Genomic DNA, 11,698 nt, shown 5'->3' with positions numbered 1-11,698 from the left:
TACACTTATACATCCAAAATGCTGCAAATTTGAAGCTTACAAACTTTAGCGCTTTATAAAACTAATACAGATTAATGCCTCAACTTAGCGTAACTTCACCTGCATATCGAAGCAGAACTTAGTTGCACCTAATTTGTATGCATTACGTGAGAAATATTGTTCAGTAGTTCATTTATATGCAAGATTGTAGTTATATTAATATTGGAAATACCAAACAGCTTAGAACAAAATATTTACAATGTTCACAGAGATATTCCAGCAACCAGAACATACCGTACCTCATGTTAAGTGATCACCGCCACACACATTCTATTGCAACACCAGAGGAATCACAGGAGCGTTGCCGGCCTTTTTAGAATGGTATACTGGATGTTTCCAGGACGATACGACACCAGTACCCTTATACCTAAACATGTATAAAATAAATAATTCTCAACAGTTGAATGATCAACAAAAAACACCCTATAAAACCATTGGATATGAATCCACATTTTGAAAATGAATAAAATAATAGAGATATTATATAGAGAACAATAGACCTCTCTAGCTGGTATTTTCCACCACACAAAAGCATTCGACTGTATATTCTCACATGTGGAAATCTCTACATTAGTGCGTAGCACCATTGGAACCTTCAGATCTCAGAAAAGGAATCTGAAATAAAAAAAAAATTGTGGTGGCGTCAGACATATCCGGTCTCCTAGAATCTTTATAGCTTTGCTTCAAAGAAAGAAATCTGTGAACATTCCCAGTTCAGAGTTTCTTGTAAAGAAATGGAAAGTTAATATAAAAAAAAAACTATTTTATAATTTTCGATTTGCAAATGATATTATACTCTTCGCTGAAACCGCATCTCAATCACAGAAAATGATTACTAATTAAAATGATAAAAACAATAAGATCAGCCTGATATTAAATACTATTAAGACTAAAATCATGACGAATAGAAAAACTAAGTTTAAGTCAATAATATTAGAATACGTACAAAATTATGATGCAGCGCAGATGAGATTAAAATTACACAAAAAATAAAAGTGTACGAGAGAGTGATGGGATGGAGTTTCCTAAGTGTACAAAGAAAACACAAAATTAAAAAAAAACATATCTAGGTGCTTTTAAATATTACGAGATATCAGAAACTATAATTGAAAATGGCGGATCATATTGCTCGTATGGGCAACGAAAATTGGACACAAAGAGTTGGAAGTTACAAATAAAAGAAATGCTTGACCGAGAGAATTTTTCTCGTTGATGAAATAATATGTAAACAAAGAAAACACATTCGGCGAGTAGAGTGGGCCTTTACCCGTTAAGGGGTACATAGTCTTTGTACTACTATATAAATCTCTAGCCATTGATTGTCATTATATTTTTTCAGATAAATAAACCTATTATGACTGACTGACCAATTATTATACGATATTCCAAAAAATTGTCTGTCTGTCTCTTTATCTGTCCGTTCTTTAACTCGAGAATGACTTGCACAATCTTGAGCAAAATTGACATTGTTAGATGATGTCTGGCTAATAAGTACGTTACATACGATGACTAAATTCTACTCTTGACTTGTCCACTTTAATTCGTAATCACTCATCTTCGGAAAATCTTAAAAAATTCGGAATAAAATATGCCCTATGACATTTCCTTCCCAATGAGTGTAAAATTTTATGATTGCCTATGTAGTTCCGGCAAATAAAAAAGCTCATGTGATAGTAAATATCATCAACAAAGTCTACCAGACTAGCCTCAAAGGGGCGCAGTTTAATTATTATATATATATATATTATACTATATTATATTGGGGTATTTGGGGTATATTGTTACTTACAATTTTAATTTATTTGAATTCGACAGTTAGTTGAAAACAGTAAGCCAAACTAGACGGATCTCAGATGATGAACCAATTTAAATGCTCTTTATCAGTAAGGGTACTGGATAGGTCTTAAATTTCGCGGCTGTTGAGTTGCTGTAGAGTGACTTATGTGCCTCAGTCAACGTTGATCAACTGTTGCGTCCATATTTTCACTTTGTTATGCACGTACGTAAACTTTCATACATGACCTCTCCATGAAATAAGCTCCCCAAACATAAGATATTTCATCAAACTACTTACTAAATGAAAAAAAAAATTATTTAAGAATTGTTCTTCTGAACGGCACAGTATAATCGCTGAATTATAATACAAATTACATTTAAATTGAGATATTGAAAACGTTAAATATTTACGTAGTTTGAAACTTGAATAGTACAAATCTAATTCGTTTAATACTTTGTTTAAACTCCTCAGGCCATAATAGAGAAAAATAAGTTTCATGATAGTGTCAAAGTTGAAAAATGAAAACTGCCAAGCACTGACATTTTATCGAACAAAAATGTCAGCGCGCCTGGAAAGGAAAAATTTATAAAATTTAATAAAAGTTTAACCCAACTAGGGTTAAACTAATAGAAAAGAAACCCCTTCAGCATGCTATAAAGTTTTAGCAAATTCAAAACTCAAATTGTTTCCTTTTTTTGATATGGGCAAATTTCCTTACTCCTATACAGATTCTGATGACGATGAAGACACATCAAGTTCAGTCGAAAATGTTAAGAAGAAAAAGAAGTTCTCGTAAGTGTTTGTAATGTTTTTGCCAATATTGTTTCATTAGCTGTGAAGTTATGCATTTAAAAAGCATCTTAATAAATGTCTGTAAATCTTGTTGAATATTGTGAAAAAGCTGTCAATTGAAAAAGTATTCTATTTTTTAACCTACTTCGAAAGGAGCAGGTTCTCAATTCGATTGGATTTTTTTTGATGCAAAATGTTTGCCATGTGGTCCCATAAAAAATTGACATAGTTGGGCCCAGTAGTTTTCATTTTATGAATATTTTTGTTTAAGTGGATGATGTTATTATAGTTTGTGTGCTGCTTTTTTAGTTTTCATTTAGTTTTATTTAGTTTTATATTATTATTATTAACCCATTTGCCGATAAGTGGTTCTTAGGCTACTTGTAATTCATAGCTAACAAAATATGTTCTTTACCATATTTCAAGGTCTCACAAGAACATGTAATAGGGGATATATATTGATTATGGCACGCGGAAGCATTCGTGGGCCTACACAAGTATTAAAAAAAACTATATATATTTGAAAATAAAAAGCAACGAAATGTTATGTTCATCTAAATAATGACACTCAAAAGTAAACAAATAAACTAAACTTTCGTAGTTTTTTTCAGTCACAAATGTAAATTTGGATGTTTTTGACCTGCTAAGTTCTGCATCTAATTTTACTCACTTTTGATTATATCTAGGACTAACGTTTCCTGTGTAATAAAGTTCTTGTTTACGACACATCTTTCATTTCTCTTGTCGCCCGCAGAATATTATATCAGGGATTATCCTTAATATTTGGAACGATCGTTGGAAATTGGAATAAATCAGGTTGGCAGCCACAATAGGTTTGCGCAGGAGATACGGTAACGGAAGTCATAGGTTGTTCATTTACCATGAAGAGATTTGGCGTAGTTCCAACTACATTTTGGCTTTCGTTTTCGTTCACTGAGTTTATTTTAGAACTCCTTCATGCTTCGTATATTCCATGTAGGTCTAATAAAAATCGTTGGAAATTCAGCACCAATTCAAAACCTATCCGAAGGTATCCTGAGTTCAGTAGTAGTTTCGTTTAGTTATCGTTTAGTTGTGGAACACTTATCCTAATTAATAAGTTAACTCAACTCGACATTAAAGTCGTGTTGACATTGAAAGTGAACATAATATTCCATAATAATATATAGATACACAATACACATGCTTTTTTGATGTTTTGTTGAGTTCGTGATAAGCTTCGTCATGCTCGTATAAATATTGTGGCTGCGTCGTGGGGCGTATAATTCCTTCGCTTGAGTTTTTAGTTGAGCATAACTTTACATAGATTGTAATTAAAAAAAAATGTAAAACGATGAAACTACTACTTAATTTTTGATTTATTTACTTTTTACGAGCATAGTGGGAGGCTCCTTTGCACATGATGCCGGCTAGATTATGGGTACAACAATGGTGCCTATTTCTGCCGTGAAGCAGTAATATGTAAGTATTATTGTTTCAGTCTGAAGAGCGCCATAGTTAGTGAAATTACTGGGCAAATGAGATTGAACATCATATGTCGTAAGGTGACAAGTGCAATTGTAGCCGCTAAAAATTTTTGGGTTTTTCAAGAGTTCTGAGCGGCACTGCATCGAAATGGACAGAGCGTATCAGAGCGTACGTCCTGCTCGTTTCATCCCTTTTTATCATAAAAAATATTGTAGATTGAATTATTTAAATGAAATAGTTCGCTCATCCAAAAGCTTGACTTACGGCCGTTTTCAATAACCTATCTATCCTTAGTTTAACTTACTAGAGGTAGACAAATCACTTTACGCTTACTCACATTTCAATAACCTATCGACATAAAGCATTGGACTATAACTATATTGGACATAACTATGGATAGATAAGAACTTATCATTAAACCTTTTCCGAACTGGTGGTAGATTATAAAAATTACAACTTTTGACATATACAAGTGTTTTGACCTTAATGAATTGTGATATTAATTTTATTTGATTTAAACATTTAAGTGGTATTTTGTTTCAGTATTCTCAAGTATACCAGCGGCAACTTTCGCAAGAAGAAAGGCAAGGTTCAGAGCAAATCTGAACCCGAGGACATTGAAATCCGGAGTCGCCCAAGCATTCACTTCGGTGGGAAGAAACTTCGCGGCATTCTGAAGCACACTGAACGAGATTGTAAGCTGGTTTTGTGTAGCAGTACAGAGTAGAAGTTATGGAAAAATTGGCCAAGGACTTCATTTGATTTACATGCCTGTCTTGTGACTAGAAGACCCAATATTAATTGCGGTTAAAATCGGCACACGTGTTCTTTGTACTATTGTGCTAGTGGGAGGCTCCTTTGCACAGAAAGCCGGATAGATTATGGGTACCACAACGGCGCCTATTTCTGCCGTGAACCAGTAATGTGTAAGGAATACTGTGTTTCGGCCTGAAGGGCAACGTAGCCAGTGAAATTACTGGGCAAATGAGACTTAACCTCTTATGTCTCAAAGTGACGAGCGCGTATATAGTGCTGCTCCGTTTTTCGGGGTTTTTCAAGAATCCTGAGTGGCACTGCATTGTAATGGGCAGGGCGTATCAATTACCATCAGCTTAACGTCCTGCTTGTCTTGTCCCTTATTTTAATAAAAAAATGTATTACGTATTTGAAAACGACATCAATTTTGTGTCTGTTCACTCTAGAAAATTAGCATAAAAAATGGCGGAAGCTGCTAAGCAAAAGCATTCTGATAATCTTTCCGGATACTGATATGCTGATTACTAGATTTACGTGAATAATCCATAGTTACTTATTGAGAACAGTATTGGGATTTGTTATGCCTTCGTTCCAAGTCCAACAGTGTTGTCAACTTACTGTAGCTGTTTTCAGTGAGCCACTTAACTATTATGTATAAGTTTAAACAGCAAAGCTTAATATTATAATCTACACCATAGGTTCTCAACGTGGGCGATAACGCCCCCTTGTGGGCGTTTGAGACTTTCGGGGGGGCAGTAGAAGACTCAGAGAAAATTAGGGGGCATTGAGATGGCACAGATGGGGCGTGGGTAGATTAAAAAATATAGTCTAAAAAGGCAAAAAAATACACGAAAGTATTTTCTAGAGTATTCTAGAAAAAAACATATTCTCAAAGTGGGCGGTGAGCAAAATAAGGTTGAGAAACTATGATCTACATACACTAATAAATGGAGAGACGTTTTTTTCTTCGGTAGTAGGTACCTACTGCGAAAACTACTGTGTAATATTTATACTATAAGTTGCAATGTGTTCCGGAATAGTATACTGTGCAACAAGTCGATTGCTTGATTGATTGAGTGGGTAATCGACAACTTGTCTCACGAGTTGCACAATCTATTAATTTGTATTACAAATGCGACGATTTATGTATTATTTCCGACTCCATATTCGTTTTTAAACTTTTGTAACTTAAATTATAATTTTATTTATTAAATTAAGCTGTCAGACGCGTCAGTCTCAATTCAGTTTTGACTATCAAAATTTGCGTGTGCCAAGTATAATATGCGACAAGTAAACTTTTGGCACGCAAATTTTGTTTGAGTAGTAAACTTTTCACACTCAAACAACATTTGCGTGCGACAAGTGAACGCTTCGCACTCAATGCACGACGCACTTAATTTTAAAATGGACAAACGGCTCCTTTTTTAAAAGCAACAGTGAGCGGCAAGATACTACTTTTCCCGCATGAGCAATACTAAAGGTATAAGTATATTTTTCGGTTTCAGTAGTTTTTATATAGGTTCGAATCCCGGTAGGTGCAAGCATTTATATGATGTATATGGATGTTTGTTTCCGAGTCATGGATGTTTAAATGTATTTATGTATGTTTATATGTATGTTTAAGTAAGTATATTGTATAAAATATATCGTTGTCTTGTAACGCATAACACAGGCTATATATGCTTAATTTGGGGCAATATAATTTGTGTAAAAAGTGTCTAAATGTTATGATATATTGGTAACTAACGGAAACGTTAATTTTTTGACTATTTGCAATACTATTTTTTGACTAAGAATAACCTATATATTCAGTCAATTTCATAATATGACAATTCAGCGGGCGCGGAGTACTTAAGTTATATAGCAAAACAGTGTTTACTGGGTCGGGTACTCTTGAATAAGCTAGAATCAATTCCCTGTATTACCCCACAATCAAATATTGAGCGAAAACCAAGCATGATACATATGATTTATGCGGGTAGGTCAAAATAATTCCGTTCTGATAAAAAATATAATTCATTATTATATTATTAAAACATTATAAGGATTATTTCTAAACATATATTTATATCTTTTTTATAGCCTCAGACGAGGATGAGGAGAGTGAATCCAGCCGTGTCACTTTGAAGGACAGATGCCTTATCGGTAGAGTGCCACGAACTTCGGGCACTAAGCCGGGGCGAGGTGGTGGGGTTGCTATCGTTGTCAGGAGAAATATGAGTGTGAGTTAAGTGTTGCTTTTATTGCTTTATATAAGGTTTAAGGCGAAGAGTAAGCAGAAAACACGCAAACATGGTGTTTTTAGACAAGTTTTGTGGTGAAAGTATATCATTTCGAGCTATGAACACTACTTAATCCTGTTACACATATCCTTAAGCCTTATTTGTAGGTTGCTAATGCTCGCTGTTGGTTATAGTTAACACTGCCGAGCCTTTTTGAATTACCACTTTTCTTTGAAGTTAAACAAGTTTTTTGGCATGGCGTGACGCAATTTTTTGGTACTGCTCTCAGAAAACTTATTCTTATAGTTTGTACTTTTTTGTGTAGGTTAATTTATTCAGATTAGTAGTGAATAACGAGGATTGTAAGCATATAAACTGTTTTCCACGCAAGAATTTTGAAAATATTGGCTTTGTTACATAGATGACGGGCCTGCAGCCGTGAACTCATATCGCTCAAGGTCGCTGGCATTTAGTATCGCCTTAACATAATCATAATAATTGTTATATTTTCAGAATTTACAGGCACAGCAGTCTACCAGCAGTACGAAAAGAAAACGAGCGATGAAAAGGTTAGGAAGGAAACAATCATACTAAAGTATATAAAGTGATACTATATTTGTTTATTTTTACCTTAATGTTACATAACAGTGGTTTCAAAAATATTGATCAACTTTTCTGTACTAATAAACTAATTCCAATACAAATATTTTTTTATTTTATATTCTTTATGGCATAAAGTTGATAATATTATGTACTAAATACTAGAGAAGCTATTCCGAGCAAATTATAGGGCGCGACTTGATGATAGGGGGCATTCATCAATCTGTTTCGATTTATTAAAAATAATATTTCAAACAAGACCAAGCACATGCATGGTCTTGCTGCAAACGCTTAGCATAAACTACTTGAGTTGACGACAGCTGTCCATAACTCGTGTTACAAACAATGTTTGTGTAATGTGAAATTAATTTCTTAATTTCTTCTTTCTATGCCTAATATAGGACGAAACACTTTTAGATACCATATTATTAAAATAGATCTTATAATATTTTACCAGTGGGAGGCTCCTTTGTACAGGATGCCGGCTAGATTATGGGTACCACAACGGCGCGGCGCGCCTATTTCTGTCGTGAAGCTACTGCTTACACATTACTGTGTTTCAGTCTGAAGGGCGCCGAAGCTAGTGAAATTACTGGGCAAATGAGACTTAACATCTTAAGTCTCAAGATGACGAGCGCAGTTCTAGTGCCGCTCAGAATTTTTGGGGTTTTTCAAGATTCCTGAGCGGCACTGCATTGTAATAGGCAGGGCGTATCAATTACCATCAGCTGAACGTCCTTCTCGTCTCGTCCCTTATTTTCATAAGAAAAAAAATATGATTTCAATAACAATTTAGTTTGATTATTCCCAGACCAATTTACGTTGTAATCGGTATCTGACCAATGAGTAATCGGTACCCCGCGCCTGCTGACCTCAGTTGGTTGACTAAATTGTTTGTATTGCGAATCTATTCGTTTTAGGAGTCTAGTGATTTATACCGTTGGATATTTTTCATACCATCAGGATACCTGTACGCTCGTTTGTTACTCAACTCCAAATACATTGGTTTAAAGTTTAAACTAAAACTTTAAACGATAGTTTGGTATCCCAGAGCTCAAATACAATGCGTTTGTTTTCATCATCATCATAAGCCGGAAGACGTCCACTGCTGGACAAAGGTCTCCCCCAAAGATTTCCGTGACGATCGGTCCTGCGCTGCCCTCATCCAACTTAGTCCGGCGATCGTGACCAGATCTTCGGTCCAGCTTGTTGGGGGACCTACCAACTGAGCGTCTTCCCGTACGTTGTTGCCATTCGAGGACTTTACTGCCACAATGGCAATCTGTCCACCGAACTTTGTGCCCTGCTCACTGCCACTTCAGTTTCTTAATTATTTGGGCTATATCGGTGACTTTGGTTCTCCTATGGATCCCCTCATTTCTGATTCGATCTCGCAGGGAAACTCCGAGCATAGCCCTCTCCATTGCCCTCTGAGCGACCAAGTCTGCCTACCGTAAGTCATCAACAACACACGGCAACACACAGTGGTTGAAATCTTCAGACACTGTGGTATTTGGAACGAGAGAATTTTACGGAGCTTCCCGGACGCTGCCCATCCGAGTTGTTTTAATATACGTTTATTTATTATTTTAGTTCTACTTACATTTATTTTGACAATGATTTTTTATGAGAAAATGTGACACGACGTTTACCTGTTGGTGTACACACTGCCCATTACAAGGCAGTGCCGCTCAGGATACTTAATTGAATATAAGAATCTGTGCAAAGAGGATGTAAATACTACGTAATAAGAGGACTACTTAGGCAGTCCTCCTAAGTATAAATTTCAATTTTTACTTAGGACTTAGGACTGCCTAAGTAAAAATTGAAATTTAGTTTGGTATCAAACGTGCACATTTTACATAAGTTTGAAATAGTAGTAATTACAGTATGGCAATTAACGACGAAGAATAATCCGGCTAAGTTTGAAAGCGAACAGTTGTATAAAACGTGGTACATTTTGGCTATCTCCGTTTTTTACAAGTCATCTAAATCTGTCAATGACTGCACGTTTCATACAATCGAGTGAATCACTTTTTTCTTAGAGAGTCTCGCTAGGCTGAATCTGTGCGGCACCATAATTGCGTTCGTTATATTGAGATATACGATGTTAAGTCTCATTAAGCGTTCTTCAAACCAGCAGTAGTGCTTCCACATTATTATTATTATTTGGAGAGGGTAGCTATTTATCTATTAAGTCCTAGTAACATCGCGTCCAGAATTGAACTATTGTGTTCGCCACGCATACTTATAGCTCGCATCCCTGCCGCATTTACGAACTGCAGTATCTTAACGCGAGTATTACAAACAACATCTGGGAGCAGGGTGTAGTTCATTCCACCTTCGCACGACACGCCACAAGTTAGTATATCATCCCCACCATCTGGAAGTGTGGCGGTCCTCCATAGTGCGGTTTTCAAGGAGCTTTTTTCCACGTACTACAAAGCTGTTGAATGAGCTTCCTTGTGTGGTGTTTCCGGGACGATACGACATGGGCACCTTCAAAAAAAGCGCGTACACCTTCCTTAAAGGCCGTCAACGCTCTTGTGATTCCTCTGGTGTTGCAAGAGAATGTGGGCGGCGGTGATCACTTAACACCAGGTGACCCGTACACTCGTTTGTCCTCCTATACCATTAAAAAAAAAGTAGTCACCGAGGATGGTGTTACGCTTATGCATTAGTGGGCCGCAATCGCAGAGGAGATAAAGAGGTGTAACATCGGCCAGCTTCCAATTTTAGTATATAAACCTACTGCCGAAGCTAGAAATGCATGCACATTACTGGTTTACAATAGAAACAGGCACCGCTGTAATGTCCACCTAGGGCCTAGTTGTAAACAAAGAAATCTCTCAATTCCTAAATGAAAATTACTTGAGAATCTACTAACTCGAACGGCTTTCCCAAAAGTAAACAGGCAACATTTAAAACCACAGTTATCTCTTGAGCACCGTGAGGCGATAGTTTGCTGAATTTGGGAGAGGTCGGGTTTCTTTATATAACGATTTCGTGAAGGGCCGCCTTCAACTGCCGTCAATAAAAATAATGTGGCTACTGTTAAGCGGCTAATTGAAGAAAACCTGAGGATTACCTATGAGGCAATTTGAGGACTATTGGGGATTGGCATGAGCCAAATTCATACAATTTTACACGAAGAATTAAAAGTTCTAAAACTTTGAACTCAGTGTGATATAGAATGTAGATGTGCATAGTATTTCGCATTATTTAAACCACATATAATTATGAATGTAATAAATGTTTTTGTAATGGAAGAAGTCTAGTGAACGGATCGTTGTAAGTTAAGTGATCACGGCCGCCCGCATTCCCTTGCAACACCAGAGGTTTTGCATCACAGGAGCGTAGTTGGCCTTTCAAGGCATGCGTCCACTAGACTCCCCGAGCTGAGTCGAATCGAGTGCGATTCGTTTCGACTCGGCGCACCTCAGTCGACGCGAAGAAGCGGATGCGCGCCTTTTTATTATTTCTTTAGTTATTTCAAAAAGGCATAAATGGCATTTATTTTCTCAAAATTGATTCTTTTAGAATTATTTTTGATATCATTTCTAATATACGAGAAGGAGCTGCGCAAGAAACTCTCCCAGCATTCTTTTTTTGCACTCTTTTAATATTATAATATTCTCCTCTTTTCATCAAAAATGCAAATGCAATGAAAAAATCTCTTCATTTGAGCTGTCCAGGACGCATAAACGACCTATTTTGATGAAAAATTGCGATTGAATGAATATTTTAATGCGATTATTCAGATATGGATGCTTATGAATAATACGACTCTCTTCGATTCGATGCGTTTCTGCTGTAGTCGACGCCTAGCTTTAGAAATGTATACGCACTTTTTTGCAGGTACCCAATTATGGTCGTCCCGTCCTGGAAACACTGCAAAAGGAAGCTCAATCCAAAGTTTGGTTATCTGTGCTAGAAAGTTGAAACTTGAAACCCGTATTGTAGAGAAACAGCATTGTCCAGCCTTATTTATTCATGATGACGACATCAACGTTGAAGGTAGGTAGCATGTATGAAATAAATATAA

At 36.3% G+C, this 11,698-nt stretch overlaps 1 long non-coding RNA gene across 1 annotated transcript; it reads left to right on the top strand.

Moving 5' to 3' along the window:
• The first annotated feature begins 2,342 nt into the window (after window positions 1–2,342).
• Window positions 2,343–7,757, top strand: LOC126969956 (uncharacterized). Its single transcript, XR_007730499.1, has 4 exons — window positions 2,343–2,608; window positions 4,619–4,770; window positions 6,914–7,053; window positions 7,567–7,757. It is a non-coding gene; the product is annotated as an uncharacterized LOC126969956 (long non-coding RNA).
• The last annotated feature ends 3,941 nt before the right edge of the window (window positions 7,758–11,698 follow it).

The sequence above is a fragment of the Leptidea sinapis genome, chromosome 19 (assembly GCF_905404315.1).
Source record: "Leptidea sinapis chromosome 19, ilLepSina1.1, whole genome shotgun sequence".
Classification (NCBI taxonomy): domain Eukaryota; kingdom Metazoa; phylum Arthropoda; class Insecta; order Lepidoptera; family Pieridae; genus Leptidea; species Leptidea sinapis.
Note: the sequence above shows the minus strand (reverse complement) of the source record. Positions and strands in the feature narration are given on the sequence as shown.